A 16,592-nucleotide genomic window follows, 5' to 3' on the forward strand; every position below is an offset into this window, starting at 1 on the left:
TCTAAAGTAATTGTACAGAGCTTAGACTCTGCGCAAATACCTATTTGAGAAAAAGCTTGGTGGCAGCAGGGCCTTATCTGAAAAAATACTGACAGATTTTAGGTAAATGCAATAGGCCCTTCTGTAATGCTTTTCTCTTGCTTAGCTTGGGGAAACTAAACATTACGTAATTTCACTGGAGTCCTCATGTTTAATCAGTGAAGCACATTAGCGTTCTGAAGATAATATACCAACAACTAAAGGCTGGCATCTGGATGATGTGCTACAAGATATGGTTTAGTAGCTTAGTGGTAGTAATGGTGATAGGAGGACGGTCAGACTAGATGATCTGCTAGGTCCTTTCCAACCTTGTGATTCTATGATTTCTAAATTTGGCCCAAAGCACAGAGTTGTATACAATTTCTAAATCAGATCGGTCACTGCTTGCTATTTTCAAGTTAAAAGCTTCCCTTTCCCCCCACCAGTCTACCATTCAACTTCAACATAATCTGTCTGATTAAAAACAAAACAAAAACAAACCCATAAAAGCAAACCAAAAGAAAACCAGAATAAAACAAATATATACAAGTAAGCGTGCTACAGATGAAAGCATCTATTAAATTGTGCAGCAAGAGACTTTGTTTTAGCCACTGACAATAGTAGCTTTTGCAGAAATCTACGAGGGCTGCTCTGAGAGCAATATCTCCTATTTTAATATGCTGGCCCACATCAGAGGTGGATGTTGGTAGTATGGCAGTAGAGGCTGAACCTTCCTGCCAATATTCTGTTACATGCTTTTGCTGTGACAGATGGCAGCAGAGGAGCAGTCTGACAGAAAAAAACCTGACATGGAAGTGTATATGAAGCAAAGGGGTGTAATTGAATCCCTCCATGTGGAAAAAATGGCACCCTCTGACATTCATTGACACTTTACTTCCGGAGCAATTTACACATCCTCTGAAGATCTGGCTGTATGAGCTGTATATAGACACCTCACGCATCTCTTTAATCTTTTTTTCTTCACTCTTATGCAGTGAATACATATCTATGTATTTGCTTTGCTGAGGCATTTTGGAAAGCTATGCATGCTTAAATACGAAATATGAATCCATGGAAGCTGATGTGTCCACAGATGGTCCAGCTGAGATGGAGTACAATCCATGCTACATGCTACACTACAAACACTTTATGACCATCAGTCTGCTTTCATTGAGAAAGTTGTCTTAAAATTTGGTTGGAGAGAGAGTTAAGTTATGAAACAAACGTCAAATAGAAGTACTGACTGTGTTTTAGGAGGCACATAAGCATGTCTTGTACTTCAGCCTTCCTCTTCCACTCCCAATCACTTCTGCTTCAAAACAGTAACCCAAAAGTGCTGCATGGGCTTCAGGTTGCGATGGTTTTTAAAAAGTAACACAACTACACTAAGTACTTTCCAATCACTGATTTAACACAAAAAATATGGTCATCCCAGTAACCTGAGGTAGGTCTGACCAAAAAAAAAAGAACTTCTGAAGATCAAAATGTGGCTCTGAAAAACTATTAGGAATGTAACTACAGCAGTACGTTCAAATAAAGTAATTTTACGTTCAAATAAAGTAATTTTGCATGCTTTTAAAATGCAAAAGGATAGTCATGCTTGCATCTCGCAGTGGGATCTAAACAGGGAGAGAAAAGATGAAATGGCAGTAGATTCACTGCCCTGCAATTTGTTGACAAATGTATTTACAAAGATTTGGCCCATACTGAAAAAACACTGACATCTTGTCCCTCCATCTAAGATACGATGTGAAGACTCACCTACTTGCTCACATTTCTGTCTCTCCTTAAAAGGAATATTTTTTTTACTCTTCCAAGATACTCAGCAAAGCCTGCATATGATGAAAAGTAATTAAATAGTTTCCTAAAAATACTGTCCTACCTGCTCTTTGGTTGTGCAAGCACTTCTACAGCACTTATCCATCTCTCTCTGGACATTCAAGGTCACTCAAGGATGCAAACCAGTGGTCAGGCATTGCATGAATATCTTTTACTTAATCTTTGACTTGAAGACAGCCTCACCACCACCAAGAAGTAAAACCAGCAAGTTTTCTATTTCCTAAGCTTCCCAAGCACAAAGAGCTCAGTCGTTCAGAAACACCATCAGAACTGCTCACATTTCCATGGCATTGAGATTCCTGCTGAGACAATCCGTGTAATTTTGAGCCCAAACCACAAGTATTTACTCCCCGAGCGCAGCTTCGGTTCAGCACTGAGACGAGCTTCGTCTTCAGAGTACAGAACTGTCCCAGTGTGAAATTCAACCTTAGTGTAATAGATACTAAGATCACATTTGCATAAAGCGCCTATCTATCATACAGCATTGCTATCGGAGCATATAATGGAGAGATCCTTCAGCAGATACACATCCCTTAATCCTCCACAAAAACGCTTCATATTTCTTTCTGAAGTGAGAAACCAACAACAAATGCAGAATCACGAACAGTATAGTGCATAGCAAAGCTCTTTTTGATGAGATGTTTGTCTTTTTGACAAACAACGAATTCTATTATTGTTATAACTAGAGCTAAGGAAACGAAAAAAGCCACATATATCATAAGTGCAAAGGTATTCTGGCAATCCTGGGAGACAGCTTGCAGCCTGTTTAAAGAATAACAGTATTTTCTTATAAATCCTGCAGTGATTTTGTAGGAATCTGTACAGTTTTCCTTTAAAACAGACAACAGATCCCGAAGGGAGATTCAGGAGTCATGAGGTTTTCCCACTCATTGTGAATTTGTGCAGTTCTTTATGAGGCTCTTGTGCTGACCAGCATTACTCCCCAGTCAATCTCACAGCGATTTTAGAAAGGCTGTGGGAAGTTAAATATTATTTGGGCATATTATTGCTCAGTTGACAGTAACTATAACTGCCCCTGTTACTCAAGAGTTAACTTACCAAAGGCCAGTCTTTGAATAAAATTCTAGATTTACAAACAGAAACAGCTAGCCCTTACAATTTGGGATACATCCTTGTTTAGACATTTTTTTTGGTGCAATTTCTACCTTACAGAATGGTGCTTTCTCTGTTGTTTCCTTTACAGTTATGTTTTTAACACCATCTCTATTATTAAATCTCTATCATCTCTATTACTATATTAAAATAACAAACCACACATCCACTTCAAGCTTAAACATAGTTATACTTTCAGTAAGATTCACTCTAGAGAAGCTGCCTAAATGAGAACAGCCTTATTTGGACTCATATACTGACTGTATTTCCACCTACCTGACAGTTTATAGAACAGAGTAATAAGTTTACATATAAAAATGGTTTTGCTCATTATTCTTCACACCACTATCATTCCATTGCTGTATACAGCATTGGGAAGCATTTGCATTTTGCAGACACAAGGCCTTCCCTCTGATTCCACAGCAGTTTTCAGAGTTTCAGCACAAAACACAGCTGTTAGGGAAACATGGAGCAGTTCAAAAGAGACACGATGGGTGACAGCCAGCACCTTGGTTTGTGCTGGGAAGACTGCTTTCAGTATTCCCTCACATACACTCAAGAAAAAAAAATGGCACATGTCAGGTTCCTCTGGCTCACAGAAGCAAGCCAGCCTCAGGTACTGCAGAGCAGTGGGTTTTCCGCCCTGCTCTGAGCTGGAAAGGTCAATCAGGATACACACGTGCATACAGGAGCTGCCCACCACAGGACTGGCTCCCCATACAGACCTCTTCCTCCTGCCCATCTCTTTTCCCTTTCCCACCCCTGGCCTTCAGTAGCAGTACAGCTACACTTTTCTAACAGTCTCTTATTATTTCCAGCACATACAAATGAGTGGGTAAGAGATTATTCCCTACCTTGCAAAGGCGAATAAAGACACAAAAAGACTCCATTTAAAATCATAGGCTGCCTCTTTGCAAAATAAAATCAAATCTCCGTGTAATTCAGTGGAGGTAATGTTTGTCACTTGGCTTTTACCAACATGGAAAATCACGGGTTATTTCTCATCCCAAACCAGAGAATATCCTGATCTGCTATAGACATGTTTGCTGGCAACTAACGTTCCACTTCCAAATCTTCCTTATGATTTGTAATATAAATTAAGACTTCAATTCAGACAAATGACAAGAGCCAAAAAGACCACCACTACATTTAATTCTGAAGCAGTGTCCACAGAAAAATAGTGTGAAGTGGCTGCACCCCAGGCACAAGAAGGAATTTCAGACTCCATCTAAGGTGTTTGTGCTACTTCCCCATTCACACTGCCACAGCCAATAGCTGAGGGTTACAAATCCCACAGAAAGTGGCAGCTCATCTATTTCACTGGCAGCTGCTCCATCCCCAAAGATACACGTATTTCCTTCAGTGAAAACACCATACAAAACACTCTGTTTTCCTTCTGTGTGAGCTGAACAAGACTCTTGAGATTTTGGTTTGTCTGCAGTCTGCAGTGATATTCCATCTGTCAGCATGTAATATTTTTTCTTTTAAGCACTGTTGTTTTGTGCAAGACTTGCTAGAAACATATTGCTTTAGATGCCGAAATACATCAGAAAGAGCATCATTCATGTCAGGAGTTAACTGTATTTAACACAGGAGCTGTTGATCACCACCCTGTGAATATCTCCTGTTTTGTGTCAAAAGTCATACTGCTGCACTGCTGTACAAGCAGCCTGCTGCTGAAAGGGCAATGCTATTGTGCACTGCATGTCCTGACCAAGTTTGCAAAGATGAATCTCACATTCCTTCATTCAAACAGCCCGAATTTCACTTAGGACACAGCCTATAAAGTTTTTCATGTAGTTCCCAGTACAAACAGGCCAAATTTAGAGTTGATACCATCTTAAAACAGACAGTTATAATGAAGACGCTGTTATTAATGCTTATAACTGAAAAAGAAAAAGACATCTTTGTTTTGACCCCTCCAAGTACCTACTAGAGGGTGACCCGGAGTTATAGAATTGGAAGCAAAGGGATGCAGGAGAGTTGGCTGACATTCAAGCACCACTTCTTTCAAGATCAGTGCACCTCTGACAGAAAGAGATCAGGCAAAAGTGGCAGGAGACCTGCATGGGTGAGCAAGGAGCTCACTGAAAAACTCAAGAAAGTCTATGCAGAAGAGGGATTTGGCCACTTGGGAGGAATACAGGAATGCTGTCAGGGCTTGCAGGGATACAACAAGGAAGGCTAGTGTCCATTTGGAGTTAAATGCAGCGAGGGAAGTCAAGGACAACAAGAAAGCCTCCTTTAAGCACATCAATAGCAAAAGGAAGACTAGGGAAAATGCGTATCTGCTGCTGAATGAGGTGGGTGCCCTGGTAACGAAGGACACCAAGAAGGCAGATACTGAATGCCTTCTTTGCTTCGGTCTTTCCTTCTAAGTCTGCCACTCAGGAATCCCAGATCCTGGAGACAAGAGAAAGGAAGGCTTCCCTTTGTTTGAGGAAGATCTGGCCCGTCTAGGCAAACTCAGTGCACAGAAATCTATGAGCAAAAGGGGGTGCAACCATGAGTGCTGAGGAAGCTGGTGGTGCCCAGTACAGGCTCCAGTCTTTTTTTAACATCTCCATCAATGATCTGGATGAAAGATCCATGTATGATGGAGAATCATGAGAGAATGTACTCTCACCAAGTTTACTGATGATACGAAGTTGGAAGGAGTGGCTGACATTACAGGAGGCTGTGCTGCCATTCAGCAAGACCTGGACAGGCTGGAGAGTTGGCAGGAAGGAAATTCATAAGATTCAACGAAAGCAAGTGAAGAGTTCTTCACCTAGGGAGAAATAACTGCATGCATCAATACAGGTTATGGGCTGAGCAGCCAGAGAGGAGCTCTGCAGAGGACCTGGTTGTTCCAGTAGAAAACAGGTTGATTCACGAGTCAGCAACATGCCTCTGTGGCCAAGAAGGCCAGTGGTATCCTTAGGTGTATTAAAAAGAGTGGGGCCAGCAGGTCAAGGGGAGGTGATCCTCTCTACTCTGCCCTGATAAGGCCTGATCTGTAGTACTGTGTCCAGTTCCAGGCTCCTCAGTTCAAGAAAGACAAGAAACTACTAGAGAGAGTCCAGCAGAGGGCTGGAAAGACAGTGAGGGGCCTGGAGTATCCGTAAAGGGGGATAAGGCTGGAGAGGGGAGGAAAGGCTGAGAGATCTGAGTGAGTAGGGGAAGGTGTAGGAAGTGAGATCTTAGTGCTTAGGAGTCTTTATTATCCTGAAAGATAACAAAAAGTTTCATTTTTGTTTCACTCGGAAGCCAAAAGGACAAAAAAAAAAAAAAAAAGAAAATAAATCATAAATTACAAAAGCTGTTGTTTAATAGAATGTCAGGCTTTGTGCAATGAAAAAATCATGTTTTTGTCCTGGATGCCTCCCCCTCTGGTTTGTGCTCTTCTTCAGCCACCTCCAGTTTCTAAATTTTGGGTTATTTAAGATTGTGTTAAATCTGAAAACACTGCCTAAAAGTGTCATGGACAAGTTCTTCACATCTTGGCACATCTGAGATCAGATTTTCTCTGTGTCAGTGAGCAAGTCACTTTGGATGACATCCAAAGAGATAAGTTGTCTAAAACTTTGAGAGCCACCTAGGAGACAGGATCCACGAAGTTCCATGCATCAGGTTCGGGGGTAGAAATACATTCTGACTAACAGAGGTAACAGTTTGCATTTTTAGCTTCCTAGATGCCATCTTTATGCAAGGCAAGCTTCCTGTAATTTGCATCACTTTAATGCAATTCATATTTTTTCCCCCACAACACTCAGAAAAACTCTTAGCCAATTTTAGCAGCCACACACAACATCGGAATGAACTTCCCCAAGCCTGGTGAAGAGGAGGCAGCTATGGCAGATGTTGTATTTCCAATTTCCAAGCCTATTGACTGACAATAGCAGCTGCCAACAGTGCTAATTCTAAATGATTCTATTTTGAGTGCTGCCTCTAGATTTTAGATCATAGCTTATTTTAAATAGCCCTATTTTCAGCCTAAATAAAAGGCTTTACAGTTGATACATTTGATTTGATGCAGTTATACTGCAAACCATTAAAAAAATAATAATAAAAAAAAAGACTGCAGGCACACGCACACATTAATGCAGTTAAGCTTCTTTCAGGAAAAACCAAAGGAAATATCCTTTTTGGAGGATAAGGAAGGAGTGGGAAGAGAGAACGAAAAGAAAAGAAAGCCCTGAGTTTGAGGTTAGCTTTTTCAGATGCTGCTCCAAGCTAAAGCCACTTTTTCTTTCTGTTCTATTTTCTTTGATCCTCAAACTTCAATCCAAACCTGTAATTTTAAATGGGATTTCATTCTGAACTTAAAGCTACTGAATTAAAAACAAGAATTTCTCCACCCTCCTCTCCTGCCAAATCATGAATTTGCAATATTGAGGTGCCCAACAAATCTATAAAACTTTCTGGGTTGAAGTGATAAGGACAATCAGGAAGCTCACTCAATGTAGGAGATAAATGGAACATTTTGCTTTCTTTTCACTTATATCATAAAGAAAGAAAAAGAAAGAAGCTTAAGGTATATTTAGCAATTTTGAAAATGAAAACCTGTTGTTGTTAACTGATGGCTCAACAGCACTGTAATACCAACAGGGCAAAGTTTCACTCCTGGCCCAAGTCATCTTAAGTCTACTCTGGAACAGCTGAGACAGATTCTGCTGTAAAAAATTTGCACCACTCTGAACAAAACATGAATGCATTTTGTGTAACTTGCAGCTACATCCCTAAAAGTCCTAGTTCCTTTAATGACAGTAGAACAGCATCCCAGGGTCAGCTTTCCGTAACTAAATAACCTTGAGAGATGCAAACCTTTCTTTATCTCCATACATTCATGGTAGCAAGTCTCCTACAGTATTGTAACGGGATCATAATTACACTTGGCAAGGTACCAAGCCTGAAGGTCTGGGTGCAGCCCCTACTCATACGCATTCCCTGTGCATTTAGTTGGCACTTCAGCTGCAGACTCTACGATGAGACAACTTGGGATCCCTCGGTCTATGGCAGGCATAGCTGTATGGTGTGGCATCTCACACGGAGGGCAGTGCACCCAGGCATTCCTTTCTTCTGAGTACAGTGATGACTCTAGTCAGTCTTTAGAACAGAATTAATTTGAAGAGGTTTCCAGTAATGAAAAATGTGCATTATAACCCAGTCACTGTAACCTAGGTTTAACCCATCTCTAGCTTTCTAGATGATAAGAAACTTCCAGGTTCTGCTGCTTTGGTCATCAGAAATAAACTTGGGTACCTCCTGTCTGCATCTCTTCTTGTTTTCTACAGCAGAATTTGGGACCATTGAGAATGGCTGGCTCTCACACAGTCATTTTTAAATATACAGCCAAATCCCCACTTTACTCACTTCAGTATAAGCACAAGCTGTTTCCTACCTTATGAAAGGATTTTAAAAAGATTTAAAAACCATCACAAAACGCTTATTTACAGTAAGTCTATCAAAACATATCCAAGCACCAACACCCACATTACTTATAACTGAAAGCTGTCTGTTGCTTTCTATCATTAATTAAAGCTTGCTACTATCGTCAAACAGAAAGACATCATCTGGTGAATACCCACTTTTCAAGGAGAGAACAGGACAATTCAGATGCAGAGACTAATGCTGCAACCTGACAGCTATAGTCCATATCTGGGACATTTTTCCCCTCAAAGTCAATAATGCAGAACTTGTGCTTGCCAGCTTGGCTTGAATGACCCATCAGTGCCACAGTGGCGCAGTACTTAACTGGGATAATTAAGCAGATCAGAAGTTCAGACCAACAAGAAGCAAATTGTACACAAGTACGCCATCTGGATAAGTTAAGGGATAAGTTTCTTCTTTGCAAAGACCAGGCGAATGGGCTGATTTATAAGACATTGGAGGGGACTGAGAAACCTCGTCAGTAAGTCAAGCCTTGCCAAAGAGAATCTGTTAAGTTTTCCGGTTTCAACCCACTGCCCACTTATGCTGTAAAAGGAAAGCTGTTCATGCAAAGGCAGAAATTCATTTAGTATCAGTAAGTACAATACATGATTTGCCTTGACATCGAGGAGTCTAACAAAATTTTTCAGTATAAAGTCCAAACTAGAGTGTCAGAAGGCAAACACCCTGCTCATGGTGGCAAAGGAGAGGGCTATCACTTCTATTTTCACCAGTTCTTTTAATAATAAGCCACCTGAAGATATTCATGCAGATACCATTTTGCTTGTTTTTACCTGCAGGTTAAGTTAAGCTTGACCTTTCCTAAAGGTAACAGGAAAAAGTTCAAAAAGAAAGAAAAATGTTCACATATCAGGTAATTCACATGTGGCTTATTCTGTTCTCAGAATGGATGAGGCTGGGACCCTGCACCAATACGCAAGATTGCCAGATTTATTTATTTCTGCCTGACCTGAACAATAGCACATCAAGAAACATCTGTTCAGACCCACACCTTTGTGTTTGAACACTTCTACTGATACCACTTCAATCCCATCTGACAGTCTAGGAAAAATAAAAATCAGTTATATGTATTTAATTATACCAGACAAAAACTTATTTGCTTGCAGCAAATAATTCAGTGTGATTTTTTCCTTTAGGAAATTGCTTTCTTCCCACTCCTTCCTCAGACTTTTACAGCCATACCATTACAAGGTTTGCAGCACTTGAGAAGGGTGTATGAATCTAATTTGCTAATTCAATCATCATTTGCAAACTAATGACTGTAAGCATGTATAAAAACTACATTAAGATATCCAGAACACAAGCTATGTCGATGAATACTTTCTCAGAGGAAATAAAATCACCTTTCAACTCAAGAAAAACAAAACCTGTGCACAGAATTTAGTCCTTTTCTGGACAATAGCTCTGTTATTAATACAATTAACAGCAAATCACACATAGCTCAAACTTCCTGGCTGGATTGCTCCAAGAACTCCAGCTATACCCATAACATTGGTTAAATCAGCAATTAGCTGCCTCACCTTACTACCCCTTACTACAGGAGTAGCAGTAAGCCACCAACTCCTCAATCAGTGAAGTCCATTTCAGCTTCTCTCAAAAATTAATATTTTTCTAATTATCTGAAATTACTCAACCCAGGTGAAAGAGTATACGTGGATGGGATTGGGAGGGAGAAGAACCAAACCATACAAGCAAAAAAACAACTCCCAAACCAAAAAACTAAACATGAAAACCAACAGTGTAATGTGAGCCACTACCAGCAGCAGCCGTGGAGTACTTGATTCTGCGCTCTAACACCAATTCTCATCTGGCCTATAATTAGTACTTAAGCATACAGACTCCGAAAACCATCAAGAATTCAGTTCTACGTAGGACCCTAAAGCACATCTGGAAATGCAAGTCTACAACACCTGTCCAGCATGCCTGTCATCAGCTCTGCTCTGAGCTGGCAGAGGGGGCCCTCACTGGAAGAAGCTGTGCATGTATACACTGCAGAACACAGTTCTGGCATTCTGCATTAATGAATGACCCCTATATTCAGTGCATCCAAATTAGAATATTGTGCCAGAATTTCCTCAAATGGTGATCTGAAAGAAGTGTCCTTAGGCAATCACAGATGCATAATACTGTCTCTTAATTTATTTGGGAAAATAGACTGAAAATTGCGATAGTTACATTTTCCTGCCAACCAAGTACTTTCAGCTGCTTATAGATGATAGATGAGCAATGTTATTTATCAGCAGGCTCCCAGACTCCTGAAGTTATTTTGGCTGGATCCCTTCCTCTGGTGCCATACACTAGTATATGTTCTATTCCACACTCCTTTTCAAAGATCTCACTTAATCCTTCTGTAGCAGCTCTTCAAGATCAATGCATTCCACTTCCCTTACAACCTCAGCACTCTCCAGACAATACTTCAAAGTAGAAGCAGATTTCTAGGTAAAATGTGCAATAGATCTTAGAAGGCCATGTTTTTCCTCACTTGATCACTACGGAAATACTGGTCCTGCACAGTAACTCAGAGTACTCTTATCAAGACCAATTTCTTATTAGAACATTGAAGTTTTGAACATTAAAAAGCAATATATAATCATTTGCCTATTTTATAGCCATATGAAAAAAAGATAAGATGGCCACAATCATCCAAAAGAATCAAGGAATCACAGAATCATGGTGAGGTTGAAAGGGATCTCCAGAGACCATGCAGTCCAACCTCCTTGCACAGGCAGGATCACCCAGAGCTGCCTGCCAAAGCAGGAACTGATTCCAACAGGAACTGATCAACCTGGAATTGGCTCTAGCAGTCATAAGGTACATTTTCTAAAACCTGAGGATCAGATGTTTGAGTGGCTAGAAACGTTTCACAGTGCAATCTCTTTGTATATAGAGGTCAGTCAGCGTGGAAAGGAGTAACACTCAAGTTTTCAAAGGTCTCTAACTCTACTGACTGTGAACTCCAGAGAAACAAGCTTATAAAACACCTGTCTTTTTCCTCTCACAAAATGAGAGCACAATTTGCAGTACTCAAAATTGCTGTCTCAACAATTCCCATTTATTTGAATAAACACCAAGTAGTAATTGGGTATCCAGCATTTTGCACAGCTCCTAAAGTATGATGTCTGACATCTGTGGGGTGGGCTTACCTTGGCTGGGCATCTACCTCACAAACCCAATACTCTCTCTCAAATGATTTCCCTCCTCGCATGCAGGGTTTGATCACAAGAAGGGCAGGTAGGAGTAACCCAAAATCCAAAGAACAGACTTGGAAGAACATTGAATGACAAAACTAGCTCATCCCAGCTCGGGGTACAGGCTTAAAATGCAAAATGGAATGACCTGGCTTTTGTTTCAACTATTGAGATCATCACTTCTGCTTCAGAGTAGACTGGAGCCAGGATGGCACCATTTCAGATTATTTCATTATGTTTATGCACAGATGAGAGAAATTCAGGGTGCTAGTGGTAATTCCATGCATCACATAATTTAGCACAGACTACAGAATGTGTTTACATTACACAATGCAGTCCAGCACCAAGACAGTTAAAATGGCTCTGAAAAAGCTATCTCACTGCTGGATGCAGCCCATTCAAGTAAGCTCATCAGCTAACCCACTGTAGCATGTCTAGTACCCAAGCTCATTTGCTGAGTTAGCTTTATTTGCTCAACTACATTGGCAATTTCAATGTCATTTGCTGAATGCAGCTTCTGTTGCCCTCAATTAGTCTTTGCCAGTTTGTCATCTTGGTGTTACGGTTTAGCATACTCCAGCAACACAAGTGGCACAATGCTGAACAAGAGTACAGTGCACTACATAAATACGCTCATGCAAAAGAAAACGAAACTTCCTAACCTGTGCTCTTCAAATGAAGAGACGCCATATGATCTTTGATCAGCAAGATCTGGCATCGTGCCTTACAGCACTTTGTGCCCACTTCACATGCCTTCTCTGTGTTCACCCCCTCATTTTTGCTTTTCCATTTTCACTAGCTCCAGCCCTCGAGAGAAATGACTGCTGAAGTAGTGAGGCAGATCCCACTAAGCTGAGAGCAACTTAATTCCTGCAATTGCAATTCCAGCCACTGCCAGTCATTCTCCCATGAAAGCATTAAAAGTTAAGACTTAATTAGCATCCCTGATTAAATAGCAATTCATATAGCCATTATATCTTCCATCTAGGGAGTGCAGTTCTGTGAAGAAGCAACAGAAGGAGGTTAGAAACAAAACAAAAACAGGTCCCTTCCACAAAATAGCTCAACTCCTCGCACAACCCAAACTCACCACTACCCATTTTCTTCAAACTTTACCACAGCAAACATTCGTGATTTATGATGGAAAGCCTACTGCCAGACACACCTTGAACACACATTTTTGTGCAAAGGTTCCATTGACAAGCCCATTACAGGGGCTTAAGGAAATCGTGTAATTGTAATGACATAAGGGAGCTAAAGAGGCAGCACCAACACTAAGCCCCAACAGACACATCTAGCAGCTGCAGCTCACCAGCCTGCACTACTGGGAGAAGGGACTGGGGTAAAAGAGAAAAATGCACATCAATAATTAGAGTTTAAACAACAAGCATTTTAGAGCCTTGCTTCAGCTTCTATTTTTCCACTTAATCTTTTCCTATTGTGATGGGTTTATAGACGTATGAACTGCCCTTGGGACAGCTGAGTTTGCAGCACTTCATACCTGCTGTCCTTTGGGAATCCTGAAATGATATAGAAAAAGCGAGTGAGGGCAATACTGAGGCCATATATATACTACGTTTGGAGAGGACAATCATGGCAACAGAGTTCACTACATGTTGCAGTAGGAAAGAGCTTGTGTTTTGTGGCATAGGAAATCCCTCAGCTTCTGAATTTCCAGCTCCTCCATGTTCTCATTCTGCTACTGGTTCTGTTCAAAAAGCTACTAGCCTGTCTCTGCTTCTGGCTGGATTTGGGGCAATCTCCATATGAAGAGGAGCAGTGTCAGAACGCACACAGGAGATAAGAAGTAAGAAACAGCAGCCCATCTCCTGACTGCACACTGGCTGTGTTCTCTCTGACTTAAAGGACCATCTCAGCCCTTTCTGAAGCCTGAGAATACACTCGCTTTCAGCTGCCATGTCAAGAGGGAATAACTTACAAGTAGTGAGGAGACATCACCACCAAAAGAGGACTGCAGAAGGGGAACAACAGTCATTTAGGTGTTCATGTTCAATAACAATGAAAGAACTAGATTTTAAAAGCATTGGAAGCATACGCACCCCAGGGTTAGCAGGATGGTTCTTCTACTGTAGTAGTAGTAGAAGTTCTCAGAAGTTCTCAAATCCTGCAGACAAATGATCTTTGGCTTTCAAAGATACGTCAAACTTCAAGAGAGTATTTACGAAGGGGTTCCAGGCTACTGTCCTAGCAGCCCTAGGGAATCACATTGTCAATTTGGAAGTGTCTCAGAGAGTAGAGAACTACATTGCATCGTTACGTCTTCACTCATTCAAAACAGAAACCTTAGATAAGTGAAATGAGTCTGTGATGAGGATAAACACACCATCATACGACAAGATTCCAGGAATTTATCCAGACAATTTTTATTATTGTCTATCCAATGATAGACAGGATATATTAAAAGAATGAGTCTCCCTATTTACTGTCTGAAATAACATTTGGATGGCGTTTCTTGCCTGCATGCTTCTCCAGGATTTTCCAAGTTCTGTTCCTCTGGCCTTCAGAAAGCCAGAGGGTCAAAGGAGTATATAAAAAATCTGAATGAATATTAAGATTTCTTGCCTTCTGGTAAAAGAAACAAATAAACCATATTCTTCAGTACATTTTTGGGAAAAGATCTGTCCATTACAACGTAGCCCAACAGTCCATCCATTATGCACTATGTTTAGTCCTCTGCTTCTTACAGCATTTCTTGTTCCTGACTCTTAACTCATTTAAGCCTCTTTTCTTTAGAGAGATCTTAGATGCATTCCTCTAGAACTGACTTAAAAATAAAATCAAGATCCAAAATATTTCTTTCTTCATGATGCTCAAAAGCTTCTTTGTCTGTTATTTCTTCTAGCTTAGACAACATCACAGGTTCTTACCCAAGAAAGTGAGTAACCAAGATTTTTCAAAGAAATCCTTAACAGACCCAAAGAACTCAAAGCCATAAAATATAGAGTACCATTGGGCGTGCAAATTAATCTACAGATGAGTCCAAACTAGTTTCAGTTATTTGCAGTGTAATACATGGCTGCTCAGTTGAAGAAATAAACTTGGACCAACAAGCAGTACTAATTACCTATATCCTCCTGTAACCAACACTTGTCCTTTTCAGACTATTTATCTAAATTGCTTGGCAGCTCAGCTGTCTCTCTCTCTTCTCCTGAGGAATAAAATCACATGCAGTATGGCATGCAGAAACGATTTATATGCCAGGCAAATTATTTCTGCAGCAGCGTTCCTCATAATGAGCTTATAGCTGCATCCCATCAAAAAGGCAAGTGGCATAATTTGTGACTGTTACAGAAGCCTTCCCTGGCACTTTTGGAGAAATATATCCAGAATCATGGCAATGTCTCAGCTTTGGTAATTGCTTTCTGTGCATCCGTAGTTCTTTTCTAACAGTTGACGAGTTCTACCTTAGATGTGATTGGTGCCATCTCCAGATTCCAGGAAGCTGTTAAATCAGAGAACAAACTTCAGAATGAGAAAAATAATTACAAGCCTTATTCCCCTTACTTCTCACATCTTTGCCCTACAGGTATTTTTGCACTGTTGTTAAGCTCCTAGAATCCCATTATAGCGATAGCTGGACTCAGTAGAAAGCCCAGAAGTATCTCTCTGAGAACATTTCTCTCTTTGACGTACTGATCAGGAACCCAGAAAGAATACCTTTGGTTCATTACAGCTCAGTTCCCTCAGCCTACACCGGAAACACGGTAGCGTTTGGCCATCTGCCATTTATAAATTTCTAAAAAGTAGCTAAAAAGACAGACCCACAGTGACACAGATAATAGCAACAAACATTGTCTTGTGACAATCAAATCCAAATGCAATTTTTCCCAAATACACAACTTGTAACAAATTACGCATCATTTCCCACTGCAGCGTTTTCATGAGGTGTGATTTCCTATTGAAGAGCAAAATTAAAACAAAAAAATTGATCTGAAGAAGCTACGAAGGCAACAGCTCCATTAAAATAAAATTAGAAATTATCTGACACACGTGAGAACTGTTACAAAAAGACCACTAAGTGACATAAACAGCTTTCTACCCTTGGGACTCCGGGTCCACTACCCACAAACAACTTGGAATGGAGCACAGCATGCTATTAGAAGGACTCCTTTAAGCAACGAAAAACAAAACCTGCATCATCAAGAGGCGCTGTCTTCATTGCATGCCAATAAAATGCCCTTGCTCAGCTTATCAACTTTCAGAAAAGCCCCAAACATGACATTAGTAGCAGCAACTGCAAGCTGAGACCTGAATAGCTTATCACTTACTCAAGCCTGCAGGCTGAGAACCTGTCATAGTGTCAGGTATTGAAAGGCCGGCAATTTGCTGCAAACTTGAATGCTTGATGTACAATAGCCATCAAGTTATTTTTTCTTATTTTCAGCAAATAATTTTCTAGGCCATTTAGTTGGAAATGTCACCATTCAAACCTGAAGCAAATAACACTGCTCTAAGAGACCATCGCTTCTCTATCAAACATACATGGTAGTGATGGCAAATAAAACACTTTTTACATTGCGTCATAAAATGTGTTAGATTTGCTTTAAACCAGTGAGATTTAATCACAAATTGGAACTTAATTAATACTGAAGCAGTTTAGCATAGCTGGGTCAGGGTCTTTCAAGGCAAAGCTGCTCTGGCCTGTAGGATTGAGGTTCAGGAGGTGTTGTCATCCCTGCTCTGTGTCCCTTAACAGAGGTTATAGATATGGATGTTTCTCAGCCTAATTTCCTTTTTGTTCTTGTCTGTTTGAACAAAGCAAACAAAAAGCCACGCATTTAAGCAAGACCTTGCTGCTAAAAAGCCAAGCATGGTCGCTTTGGGGAATGCAGAGTTAACCTGGGAAGAGTAAGCATTCAAAAATACTGAGAACTGTCCCAAAACCAATACTGACCTATATAATATAATAGGTTTTGTTTACTGAGGCATGAATGTAAGTTCTGATTTAAGTGAATAGGCTCAGTGCCAAAGCTATCAATG

Source organism: Centrocercus urophasianus, unplaced genomic scaffold, assembly GCF_019232065.1.
Source record: "Centrocercus urophasianus isolate 14NV4802_14NV808 unplaced genomic scaffold, USGS_Curo_1.0 seq_22, whole genome shotgun sequence".
Classification (NCBI taxonomy): domain Eukaryota; kingdom Metazoa; phylum Chordata; class Aves; order Galliformes; family Phasianidae; genus Centrocercus; species Centrocercus urophasianus.